Raw genomic sequence first — 13,523 nt, 5'->3', positions numbered from 1 at the left:
TAAAGAAATTGGTCTCCCTATCTGTTGTTTTTTTCCTGTTTGCTTTCTTTTTTTTTTCTACCCAGAATGAGAATAATATTGATTTATCTCCCCAGAGAGCTTTCAGAGAAAAAAACCCATCATAATCCATTTATTTAGAATGTTCCTTTGCTTTTCCCAAGTGCTTTCACACCTCTGGTAACTGAGCTCACCTTCACTGGGCTAATAAGCCGGAAAACGCTAAGTAACACCAAGCAGGTAGTAATTTTGTTTTTGTTGGGCAGTGAGGGATAGATGTGTGATCTTGTTTGATTCTGCCTATGATTCTAAGGATTTTTTTTTTTTTAAACAGCTCTGTGAAGAAAAGAACTGTTACTAGCCTTTCTGACCATGGGAAGGGAGTCAGATGGACTTTCTATTGAACGGGAATTGAGTTCAAACCAGTTTAAGCTGAAGAAGGGCAGTACTCAGGCGGATCACTGACCAGGGTGGGGGCTGAGATTACCATGTGGACAGTGTTGGGGACTCAGGTTGGGGAGGTCTCTGCTTCTCTCTGGCCAGTGGCTTCTCTTCTGTGTTGCACTCATGTCTGCTGTGGGCCTGGCTCACATCTTGCAGCTTCACCACTAGAGGAAGGAGCCTCTCTTTCCCTAGCTTGGACTACAACCACAAAGCCCAGCACAGCCCCAAACCCTTGACCTGCTCCTTGTGGCCGGGGAGTTGTGGCAGTGTAAGAAAATGATGGCCTCCTACTCGGCAAACTTCATGTCAAGGGATGGAGTAAGGAGGATGGGTTGCCCTAAAGGAAAGAAGCTTGGCTGGGGGCAAGTGGCCTTGATGTGCAACCACTGGGGGTAGTATTAATTTTTTCAGAAGTTTGTTTATTAGATTGCCTGGGAGGCTGCCGGGCTCTGTGGGGGGCTCAGACATTGGGATCAGAGGCGCCTGTTTTGTATTGTTTTTATCTTGAGAGAGAGTTGGAGCTTGAAAGCCTGATTGGGATAGGGGAGGAGCAGAGGGAAAGGGAGAGAGAGAATCATGAGCAGACTCTGTGTGGGGCTTGATCTCGTGACCCTGAGATTGTGACTTGAGCCGAGATCGAATGCTTAACCAACTGAGCCACCCAGGTACCCCTCAGAGGCCCCGGATTGTCTCACAATTCTTTTTACCATTAAAAAAATATATTTATTAGAGAGAGAGAGAGAGAGTACGAGTGGGATGAGAGGCAGAAGGAGAAGCAGACTCCCCACTGAGCAGGGAGCCCGATGTGGGACTCAATCCTAGGACTCTGGGTTCATGACCTGAACTGAGAGCAGATGCTTAACTGGCTGAGCCACCCAAGGCACCCGTCTCTTTGCCATTTGTTTGAATTTAGGCACACTGTTGAGCCTTCTGCTTCCTATGGTTAGGCATGAGCGCCCTGAGCAGCCTGAATGTGCCCTGTTCTACAGCACTTGGCATAGTTCTGTGTGTGGACCCCACTTGGCTTCTTTTCTCTCTGATGACTCTGTGTTATTCGGACTGTTAGCTGTGTCTTCAAGTGAGAGCTTTTCCATCTGTCCCATCCCCTTTAAACTGAGCACTTACCCTTTGTGGTTGTCACTATGGTTTTTGGAATCACAGCACCAAAATTCCAGGGTCATTATGGGTCTTACGCCGTTCTTCCTATATTTTAAAAATCTGAAATCTGAATCATTTATGTCTGATGTACGTAGTTATATGCTGCTTTACATTTTACATGTGCACTTACCATCTGTCTGTACTGTTTAAGACCCTCCCTGGGGTATCTCGTAGTGACTAAGGAAATGGGACTTAAAGCGAGTGAAGTTGAGCCTCTTCTGTTAATTCATCACTTACATTTTCCTGAGAACAAGTTTGGGACATTTACTTCTGTTAGAGCTCCGAAGTCATTTTCAATTTAAGATGGAAGGGAAGTCATGGTAGATATTAAGAGGGGAATATGGTAAGGGGATTAGGAAATAGGATGAGAAAGCTCTAGGCCTGATTTCCAGCCCTCTGCTGGATCCGGGCCACTTTCTTGGTCTCAGGGGCTAGATCCCCTGTTCCCCTCTTTTCCCTTCAGGTCCAGATCTGTTCTCTTAGGACCAGACCTTTCCTCCTCCAAGATAACTTATTTTAGCTAGAATTAGCCTTCTTGCCCAGTGATGCCGCTTTGGGAGAAGTACATTCAGAGCAGGTGCATGAAAGCCAGTGCTCTTCACAGTAAGGACTGCCTGGGGACTAGCTGTGCTGTGTGCTCCCAGCCCAGCCCTAAGGGGCCATCCATGACTGACTGTGTTTGCACCTCTGTTGCTTCACTCTGCAGCTCTTCATGTAAAATGAATGAGGAGGATTCAAACTCACAGGGCCCCAAAGCACAGGTGGATATGGGCACAGTGGAAACATGGGCACGCACTGAGGACAGCTGACAAGAGATGTGCTTTTTCCCCCCCAATGCTTATTAAGCCTGCTTTAGTTCAAAACAGCCTTATTCATGTGCATCATTTATGTATTGATGTACATAGAGAATTATATGCTGCTTTAACATTTACACTCTCTCTATGGACTTTAATACATAAATAATTCAGACTTCACATTTTTAAAATACAGAAAGGATGGTATTACACCATAAAAACAGGGGCATTTTGGTGTTAGACTTCCAGGAAAAAATCTGGTATGACATGTGCCAGACTACTAATAGAGTATTTTTAAGGGGAAGGGGAAACATTATAAGGGAATGTGTACTTGCTGCTTATGTAAATATATGTAATACAATGGACGTTATTATTTTTTTCTTTTTTAAGAATACCGTAGTGCGCTTGAAAGGGCTCGTTCTTTTTTTTTTTTTTTTTTAAAGATTTTATTTATTTATTTGAGAGAGAAACAGTGAGAGAGAGCATGAGCGAGGAGAAGGTCAGAGAGCGAAGCAGACTCCCCATGGAGCTGGGAGCCTGATGCGGGACTCGATCCCGGGACCCCGGGATCATGACCTGAGCCGAAGGCAGTCGTCCAACCAACTGAGCCACCCAGGCGTCCCAAAAGGGCTCGTTCTTTACACAGGTCAGCTTTATTTGTGTTGACTGCACATCTGTGTACTTCCTGCCCAAGACTGTTATCCTTGATATAGGAGGAAGTGGAGTGATCAGGTTGAAGGTGGTGGAAACAGAAAGCCATCTTGAACTTGTCATTTGTTTCTGTGCTCTGCAGAGAAGCTTCCAGTGCCTTGGTGGAAGGATTTATTTTTATAGAATGAGATCTTGATTCCTTTCTTTGAGGAAAATTGATCTGTTTCTTTTGCCATCTCCAAAACTAGGTACATCCTGTTAGGGCGGGGGATGCCGTTCTGGAAATGGGAACACTGACAAAGGAGAGCTAATGTGCTTAGTCTCTGTGGAGCTGTGTTCTAGAATCTTACTTTGCCACTTGCTTTCATATCCGCTGACATCATGGCCTACCTCTGGCTATTCTAACTTGCTGGCAAATGCTCCCAAGCTGGGAGATGTTTAGGAAGTCCTTGGTAATGTTGGGGCTTCTGCTTATCAGTTCCTAGGGATACTCTTCTTTACCCCATTTTCTTCAGGGGAGTGGCTCCAGCTGTGTAAAATAATAGATAATTTATATGGAAAAGTTGAGAGCCTGGAATCTGGGGACAGACTGCTTGGGTTAGAATTCCTCTCATTAGCTGAATGATGATGAGGGAGTTACTTAACCTCCGTTGGTCTCAGTTTCTCATCTATAAAGTGGGGACAATATTGTTCTCATGGGGTTCTCATGTGGGTTTATACACAGTCAGTGCTTGACACATAGTACTATAGACTTGGTAGCTTTATGATTACTGTATAGCATCCCGTGTGCTATTCTTTCTTCATTTCTTTGTGATGGATCCAGCGCTGTCACTGCCTGCCTTTGGTTACCTGTCATGAATTTAACTTGTCCCAGAACAACCAGACAGTGGCAAAAAGAGAGGCCACAGAGGAATCAATGGGATTGCAGAGCAGCTTCATTCCAGAAGACTGTAGTTGAGGGAGCATTGGCTGCGTGTCTTTGCAGGGTAGTGGGTAAAAGTTCATTGGCCCAGGTCTGTCCTTGCATTCAAATGTGTATTAAAATGGATTATGGGCTATGCACCCTATTTTTTCCTTCCTTCCTTCTTTCTTTCCCTCCCTCCCTCCCTCTTTCTTTATCTCCCTTCCTTCTTTTCTTTTCTTTCTTTCTCACGCTCTTTCTTTCTTTCAGATTTTATTTATTTATTTGACAGAGAGAGACACAGCAGGAAGGAGAACACAAGCAGGTGGAGTGGGAGAGGGAGAAGCAGGCCTCCTGCTGAGCAAGGAGCCTGATATGGTGTGGGACTCGATCCCAGAACCCTGGGATCATGACCTGAGCCGAAGGCAGACACTTAACCACTGAGCCATCCAGGTGCCCTCTTTCTTTGTTTTTAAAAACTATTTTGGAAGTAAGCAGTCGTTTCTAGTGGGGCATATCTAATTCACTTTGGGGGCATTTATCCACCTCCCTCCCAGCAAAACCACAGGTTAGAGTGTGTGTCTTCAGGTGGTTGGTTCTCTACCAGGCCGTGGTGAGGGAGAAGTTTCGAGTCATTGTGCATGCAGTTTGACTAGCTGTGTCAGTGAGTCATGGAATGCCGTAAAGAGTTTCTGGTCTTGGGAGAAACTGCCCTCAAACAAGCATGAAACTGATCTAACCAATCACAGTGCGGAACAGAAGAGTGTACACACCAGCAGGAACAGGAAAGGGTTTGGGTGGGATGATACTAGCCCCGTGGACTCTTGGGGGTCACTGAGAAAAGAGGAAGGTGATTTTGCGTGAGTGAAGTCCAAAGTGAATTAGAAGTGTTTGCTTTGCATATTTTGCCAAAAGGAATAAATGCTGGTGGAGATTGTGGAAAAGGATCCATCTGAGTGTCATAAAGATTGCCACCTGATATTTTTATCCTGGTGTGTGATAGAAGGAATGGTAAGTTTTTATATGCATTATTCTTAAATCTTACCCCACTTCCCAGAGGTTAGTTAGCTCTGAGACTCCTCCAGGTGAAGTAATATCCACTAGGCATGTACATGGTCAGCTTTTGACTGGAGTTTGAGTGGAAGTCTGCAGAACATCAAGGCTTTTAAATAGCCATTCAGCCTTATGGCTGATTTGTTTAATTAACTTTGCTCTGTATTCACATTGTTTATGGGGTATGGTAGGAAAAATAAAACAAGTCTTGGATTTCCTGCTGAGCTAATAGTAGTGGGTGCTGAGTTTAAATTTTCAGTGGAAGGAATTAAAAAAGGTTAGCGGATGCTTGGAAGAATAACCTCTCATCGTAGTGGATGGGAACTGGCTTGGTGTCCAGGTGAATAAAAAGAACACAAAATAAAGATTTTAAGTAGACTAGCAATCTGTTCCAATAGCCAGAACAATTTTGATTACCCACAACCCAGAAAGAAAACCTTATTTCTTACCAAGAACAAAAAGGTCTCTTGGGAGGGAGAGAAGCGTTTCTGGGCACTATTTAATAGTACGAGAGAGCAGAAGGAACTAGCTGGGTAGAGTGGAACAGCAGATAAGGTAAAGTCAGTAAACAGTCTTATGTTTTAAATGAGGGGTATTCAGGATCAAATTCATATTCCTTTTTGGCTGCTTTTGTTTTAATATTTGTTTTGGACTCTCTGAAAGTTTTCGGCAGAGCTTATTTTATGTCAGTTTTAAAAAGTAATAATCGTTTGGACTGAGACAAAGAATTGGAGTTTCTGCTTATATTTATTGGCTGGGTAAGTAATGGGCCCTGGAAATCTTTGGTTCTACTTTACAGCCCGACCTGCTGTCCTAAAGGCTTGGCTGGGGCTGGCCTGGAGCTACAGCAGCCTTCTTCTGGAGTGGATCCTTTGCTTTGAGGTCACCTTTATGAGATGCTGGTCTGCCCGAGAAGAGAGTCTAAAGTGGAAAGTCAAGGTCAGCTGTGTAAGATAGGCATTGCCAAAGTGACATCCAGGCCAACAAAATGAATCTTCCTTTCTCACATTCTTGGTATTAAAGGTCAGGAGAGGGGTCTGATTGCAAGTTTAGAGTAGGAGAGAATGCTTTTTGACTGATTGAGGGCATGGCCTTTCATTTCTAAATGGTTTAAAGAGTTTATGCCCCATTGTTTGTTCATTCCAGAGTCCTAATGATATGGATGATATTTTTTTCTCAGACAGGAATGGGGCTTTTGGCAGTGACTCTGTATCATAATTGCTTGAAAATAACCAAGCCGAAATGTGTGGCCTCTGTGCATGTGATGTGTGTCCATGAAAGAAATGTATGTCTGTTGATTAAAAGAATATCGCTTGAAACTAGAAATAGTGGCTTCCAAACTGGGAAAATCTCAGATGCCCAGTATTAAGAGAATTTAATACACGTGTGTAAATAGTTCCTCACATTTATCCAGAATTTGGTGTACGTTGCAGCAAGCATAGTTATAAAGAGTTTTGGTGACATGGGGAAATCCTGATGGAAAAATGTAAAATGAAAAGGCAAGATCTCAGCTATGTACAAATGTATAGAAAAAATGATCTGGAAAGAGCTATGAAAATGTTAACATTTAAAAAGAAATAAATATTCATCTTTATGATGAAATTAGAGATGATAGGTTTTCTTTCTACGTTCTTGTATTTTCTAAATTTCCCATAGTAGGCATATCCTGTTTTTATAAGCAGGAATTTAAAACTTTACTAACACAGCTGCTTTTGAGAAGGTACTGGTCAGGATATTATAGGGATGAGATTATCTATATTGTCACATGAAAAAATAAACAGATTAGATTTGCTGCAGAAAGCAATGTCTTTGTAACTTACAGTGATTCCTTCACTTTTCTCTTGGGTAAGGTAGGAACAAAAGTAACTGACACCACAGGGGCTGAGTGGCTCTTTTGGTTGGGCGACTGGCTCTTGATCTCAGCTCAGGGGAGTTGTGAGTTCAAGCCCTGCACTGTGTTCCACGCTGGGCATGGTGTCTACAAAAAAACAAAAATTAAAAATGTTATACCCCAGCAATACTGCAGTTGGGATTGAGAATCCGCTAAACATGTTCAACTGCTGCAGCCCCACTTTACCCCATAAATGTGCTATGGTTGTTCTAAAAAGATATGAAAATCTGTTGCTGCATTTAATACATGAACTGTTTTGAGAAGTTTTTGCCAGCTAAATGAGCAAACATCGGTATAAATTTAGCTTATCTTAATGACTTACTGCTTATTTTTTTTTACATTTAGTTTATCTTTTTGTGGTAATTGCTAGATGGTTTTTTTTTTTTTTTGTTTTGTTTTTTGCTTCAATTTTGAGAAAGGAGATTGTGAAATATGGCGCGGCCAAATGTTCAGACTTGATTAGCAATGCAGTTGGAGTAAGCCAGTTCTGGCTGTTTGATTTGATTTCTGCTTCATAATAGAAGGAGGACTGATTCAAGAAGAAAATGCTTATTTACCTTCTCTGGTGCATAATGATGGTGTGTGTGGAGTTGAAGCATGTTCTTAATAAATTGCAAACTGCATAGAATGATTTATGAAGGAATGTATTGCATCTTCCTATTATTTTCACTAAGAAAACAGCCTTAGTAAGAATTATAATTGCATTAGTGGCTGTCAGGGATGGAGCAGAGAGGAGGGGGGGCTTGGAGAGAGACTGCTAATGGGTAATGAGATTCTTTGTGGGGTGATGAAGATGTTCTGGAATTAGGTAGCAGTGATAGATGCACAGTTTTGCATATACTGGAAAATACTGAATTGGACACTTCAGTTTAAAGGTACAATTTCCACGGTGTGTGTATGGTATCCTAATTTTTAAAAAAGGAAAAGAGGAGAATGGATTCCACACACATCACCCCACCAGCCTCTTCAGTCCTCTTAATAGTAAATTACAGAGATGCCTAATCCTGGGTGAATGTTGAATTTTCACAGGCATTTGTCATGAGAAAAAAAAACACCCTGTGATTAAAGTGATGGGTCACATCTAAAATGTTATTATGAAAAAACAGTCTAAGGACATGAATAATAGTGTACTTAACAAAAGATTTGTTTGGAAAGGAACACTATGGGGGTGTAGTAGCGTAGACTGAATTCTGTTTTAAACTTCAAAATGAAGCAAACATGTTAGATGTCAACAAATAACAACAAGGGGGAAGAGAAGGAAAGTACATGGGTTTTTATAAAAGCTCACAAGATAAGGGATTTTTGCTTGTTTCAAGAAGCAATTGCTTTCTTAAGAGTTTTTAAAAAAGATTTTTAATTAATTAACTAATTAAAAATTTTTAAAAGGATTTTATTTATTTGAGACAGAGAAGGTGAGAGAGAGCATGACCATGGGGGAGGAGTAGAGTGAGAGGGAGATAACAGACCCCCACTGAGCAGGGAAGACCAATGCAGAACTCGATCCCAGGACTCTGGGATCACAACCTGAGCTGAAGGCAGATGCTGAACTGACTGAGCCACCCAGGTGCCCTAATTAATTAATTAATTAATTGGAGAAAGAGAGAGAGAGAGAGAGCGCGCACTCATTTGTGTTGCAAGAACTCAAGTGGGGGGGGGCGGACAGAGGGAGAGAAGAGAGAAAGAGAGGGAGAGAGAGAGAGAATCCTAAGCAGATTCTGCACGGAGATTGGAGCCTGATGTGGGGCTTGATCCCATGACTTGGGCTGAAATCAGGAGTTGGATGCTTAACTGACTGAACCACCGAGGTTCCACACACATCACCCCACCAGCCTCTTCAGTCCTGAACCACCGAGGTTCAGTCAGTCACTTATGAGTTTTAAAATTAAAAAAAAAAAAAAAGAAGAAGAAGAGCTCTAGCATATTTTGCACGTCTGGTTGTATGCTTGATTTTTTGATAATTGCTTTAAACATTATATGCCATTTGATTACCATAAGAACCATATTTTCAATCCCATTTTAAATTTGTCAAACTGAAAGCAAACATTGATCACTCCCTCCCTCTTGAGAAATTGAAATTATATGAGTGAATGCCTTCATAAGAAGTTCCCAAAGAACAGTAAGGAAAATAGCTTGCCTGATATATTACCAGCTGGAGATGCCCACACCTGGTCAGCACCCTTCCAGGCAGTTCCGTGTGCATATATCTCGTTACACTTCCAGTGCACCTGCAGTTCTACAGCCTGTTGGTTGTTACTTTGTTTTACTCAAAGTTAAAAAAAAAAAAATTAGTCCTATTGTCTGGGCACTGGGGTGCAAGAGCACCTGTGTCTGGGGATCCCAAACAGACCAGGTTTGGTCACTCACCGCAAGCAAAATCTAAAGGCCGAGGGACAAGTGTTGGTGAAACAAGAAAGGGATTGATTTCAGAGAGGCCAACACAGGAAGACCAGTGGACCAATGTCATCTCAAAGATTGTCTCCAAAGTGCTTAAGATACTTCTAGGTTTATAGAAGGAAACTGAGGCAAAGGCCTGTGAGTACCTGCCTGTGGGCAGTACAGGTCAGGTCTCACGGTCTTGGGGTCAGTCATGGGGGTCTTGCTGGCTCAGGGCGGTCCCTATGGCTTGAGGGTGTGGTTTAGGTTCCTGTAGGGGAATGGTTGCCTGAAAGCAGGGTTTTTTCCTGAGTTCAGACATAAGCTGGAAAGAACTTAATTTGAAAGGTTGAGGTTAAAATGGAAGTACTTGAAATCCTCTCTCAGTAGAATATTTGTTGTTAAAATATGGTCATTTCTATGACATTATGATACTCCTTTTTAATGTGTGTTGTGATTTACCTAATTTGTTCTCAATTGAGATTTAGGCTGTTTGCAAAAAAAATTTTTAAGTTTTTAAAAAATTCTTGTTAGTGGGGCGCCTGGGTGGCTCAGTCAGTTGAGCATCTGCTTTGAGCTCAGTCGTGATCCCGGGTGCGGGGATCCAGTCCCTATTGGGCTCCCTGCTTGGCGGGGAGCCTGTGTCTCCCTCTCCATGAAATAAATAAATAAAGAAGTGAGTGAATAAATGAATAAATAAAATCTTTTTTAAAAAGTTCCAGTTAATGGGACCCCTGAGTGGCTCAGTGGGTTGAGCCACTGCCTTTGGCTCTGGTCATGATCCTGTGGTCCTGAGATCGAGTCCCGCATCGGGCTCCTTGCTCAGTGGGGAACCTGTTTCTCTCTCTGCCTCTGCCTGCCACTCTGCCTGCTTGTGCATGCTCTCACTCTCTGACAAATAAATAAATAAATAAAATATTTTTAAAAGTTCCAGCTAATATGTGGTGTAATACTAGTTTCAGGTGTACAGTATAGTTATTGTTTGCAAATTTTTTGCCACTTAGTAGTGTGATGATTATCCATATATAAGTTTTGTATTTAAATTTCTACCCTTTTACATGGAAGTTTTTCAAATATACGTAAAACTAAAGAGAATGAAACAGTGAGTTCCCTTGTACCCATCATCCAGTTTCAGTAAGTAGTAGCATTCTACCAGTCTTATTCATCTGTTCTCTCTCCACTCTTTTCCCCACTCCTGGAGCATTTGAAAGCATGCTTCACATGTCATATCGTTTTACCTGTAAAGATTTCAGTATGTATCTCGGATAAATAAGGACTTAAAAAAATACCTACAATACCGTTATCCCACCCAACAAAGTTACCCCAAATGCCTTAATATCATCTAATAACTACCATATGTTCAGTTATCCTCAGTTATTTCAAAAATACCTTTTTACAGATGATTTGTTTAAAGCTGTATTCAAATGCTGTCAGCGTGTTGCGTTTAAGTTTCTTTTAAAATTGACAACGGTTTCTACCCAACCAACTTTTTTCCCATGTAGTTTATTTGATGAAGGAATGGTATTATTTGTCCTGTAGACTCTCCCTTATTCTGAATTTAAATGATTGCATTTCTTATGTCATTATCTAGCATGTTCTTTTTCCTGAAAGCTGGTAGTTCAGTCTGACCTAGAGGCTCTGTTAGCTTCAGTTTTTCTTTTTGTAACTCCTACTTCTTAGGTGGTATGTTCATCCATCCTCATCACATTAGTAAAATCGTCTGTTTGTCCCACTTTGTGGTGATGCTCAGGTAGATGGCAGTGGGTTCAGGTGTCCTCACTGATCCTTCTGTTATGAGATGTTTCATTTAAAGGTTTTAGTAGCAATTGATGATTACTGCCTAGATTATTTTATTAGCTAGCAATAGGACAGTTTTCTAATTCTCCCTTAATTCTATTATTTATTAGGTGTAATTCTTTTTTTTAAAGGAATTTATTTCTTTATCAGAGAGAGAGAGAGAGAGAGAGCTTGGGAGAGAGTGAGAGCACAAGCAGGGAGAAAGGCTGGGAGAAGCAGGATTCCCGCTGAGCAAGGATCCCGATTCCGGACTTGATCCCAGGACCTTGGGATCCTGACTTGAGCCGAAGGCAGACGTTTAATCAACTGAGCCACCTAGGTGTCCCGGCTGTAGTTCTATAAAGAAGAGCTTTGACTAATCAACTAGTTGCTTACTCTGAACTATAATCCATGTAGGAAAGGCAGTTTGAGTGCTTTATTCTTTCCTTCGATTTATCAATTTTCAGAACAGGAGTTGGTGCCTACCAGCCTCTAAAGGTGACCAAAGAGGGTCCTTTTAGTATTAGCATAACTAATGAATTTAAACATGTTTGTTTATTTTGTTTGCACATCTTCTTGATGTTCCCTACTTGGCCCGTAGGAGGCCTTTCGGTGTCAAGAGGGCACAGAGCCCATTGTAAAGGGGAGGTTTCCAGTAAAGTGAATTGGAGTACTTTAGAGAAAATGGTTAATTCCGTGTCTAGGCAGGAATTGTCCAGACTTCAAAACATCTTGTCAGACTTCAAAACAAGAAAGTGTTTTATCTGGTTTCACGCTCTATTGAAAGTTACCTGTTCTCACGTGGCCTCCCCACTAGACTATGAGCGTCTGGAGGGCAGGGACTGTGTTTTGTTTGGGGTCAAATACCTTATTAGCTCTGTCCCTGCTAGAGGTTCTGCATCCTGCCCCCCCATCCCCTCACCCCCGTCCCCAATAAAACAAAAGAACTCAGTTGAGAAGTACTCTCTGGAACTATAGGAAAGCCCCATTTTCTCTGTCTTAACAACTATTAGTGTTTCCCCAGTGGTTTTCTAAGAGTTGCTGTCACTTTCTGTGAGTTGACTTTTTGATGCGTTATGGAGTCCCATCTTCCTATGGCTTTCCTCTCTGTTGCCTTGAGCAATACAAGTCAAAGTAATGGTGGGTATTGGACCATGCTTAGACTAATAGATTTTGTAGATGAGGCAAAGTATACTTGGGTCATGCATTTTGATAAAGAAGAGTGGGTTTAGTATGTGGCCCAGCGCTGTTGCACTGTTTCTTTTTTGTCATCTCTCTTCTGCTCTTGCACGATAGTCAAAGTTTTATTTGTGTTTTAGAGCTAATTTTCTGTATTTTACAGCTCTTTTTTTCCATTTCAGAATTGAAGTTCTGCTTACTTACATTATTATGTTCCACAGTTTTGGTCTCATCGAATCTTCTTGACCTGCAGACTAGAACAGATCTTGGTTTTATATGCCTTCAGAGCTTTCCCTTGTAGCATTTACCATGGCTTAATTTAATTGTGATGATGTGATTAACGTCTGCCTGCATGGTTTGTTTTTGTTTGTTTTTTTGTGTGTTTTTTTGTATGTGTGATTTTTCTTGTGACATCTCGGCACATACTTTTTGTTCAATAAAATTTGTCTAATGAGTGAAAAAAAACTCTTAACTTTTCCTCTCCATGGTGTTACATGATTTTTTTCAGTAGTCAATGAGGATAAGGGAAGTGAAAGCTAGATTGCGTAATACCTTGCCATTGTAGAGACCTGTCTGTCAGGGCCTCTGGCATTCCTTGGCTTGTGTTATGTTCTCTAGTAGTATGGGTTGTTTTCTGTTGTATGGAGTTTGCACCTTCTGGTGTTGGGCAGGGTTTTAACTGTGTCTTCTCCATAGCTCAGGACATGAAGCTGCTCAGTAGGTCATGAACCTTGATGTACTCATCTTGATACTGCTGAGATAACAGTGTGAATAACACCAGTTTGGGTGCGTTTAACCTTCTGCTTTCCTTTTTCTTTCCTCCCTTCTTCTCCTTCTCCTATGGAAGTGGGAAGACTTTTTCCTTTGGCATTTTTATGCTGAGTTGTGAACATGTGATTTTGCTCAGCTACTCTGATGTGCAGACTGGAGCAGATGGCTTGACCTCTGAGCCTTGTCTTCCCTGTTTGTGCAATGGAGAGCAGTAAGGGTACGTCAGTAAAGGCACCTACTGTATGTAGGTGCTGTTATTGGCTCTTTTCCTCTTATTTTCTTCCTTTTAATTTGTGGTCACTTGAGATTTAGAATCTGAGTATTTCTGTGTTTTTGCTTATAAGCACTTAGCTCTAGAACTTCTGGTTTTTGTTGTCAGACTATGGTGTGGCGGAATAAGTAGGGTTTCACAGGATAGTGTTGCCCCTTCTTTTGGTTTTTGTCTTTGTTTTCCTTAAAAGGATTCCTGTTTTAAAAATTGAGATAATTGTAGATTCATGTAAGAAAGAGTATAGAGATCCCTTGTACAAATGTG

General features: G+C 41.6%; 1 protein-coding gene and 1 long non-coding RNA gene across 16 annotated transcripts in view; both read left to right on the top strand.

Moving 5' to 3' along the window:
- CLASP1 (cytoplasmic linker associated protein 1) overlaps positions 1-13,523 on the top strand; it is a 268,343-nt gene that overhangs the window by 49,383 nt on the left and 205,437 nt on the right. The window lies entirely within an intron of this gene.
- LOC116596785 lies at positions 8,647-8,791 on the top strand. Its single transcript, XR_004288311.1, has 2 exons — positions 8,647-8,694; positions 8,743-8,791. It is a non-coding gene; the product is annotated as an uncharacterized LOC116596785 (long non-coding RNA).

The sequence above is a fragment of the Mustela erminea genome, chromosome 8, assembly GCF_009829155.1.
Source record: "Mustela erminea isolate mMusErm1 chromosome 8, mMusErm1.Pri, whole genome shotgun sequence".
Classification (NCBI taxonomy): Eukaryota; Metazoa; Chordata; class Mammalia; order Carnivora; family Mustelidae; genus Mustela; species Mustela erminea.
This window is presented reverse-complemented; position numbering and strand designations above follow the sequence as displayed.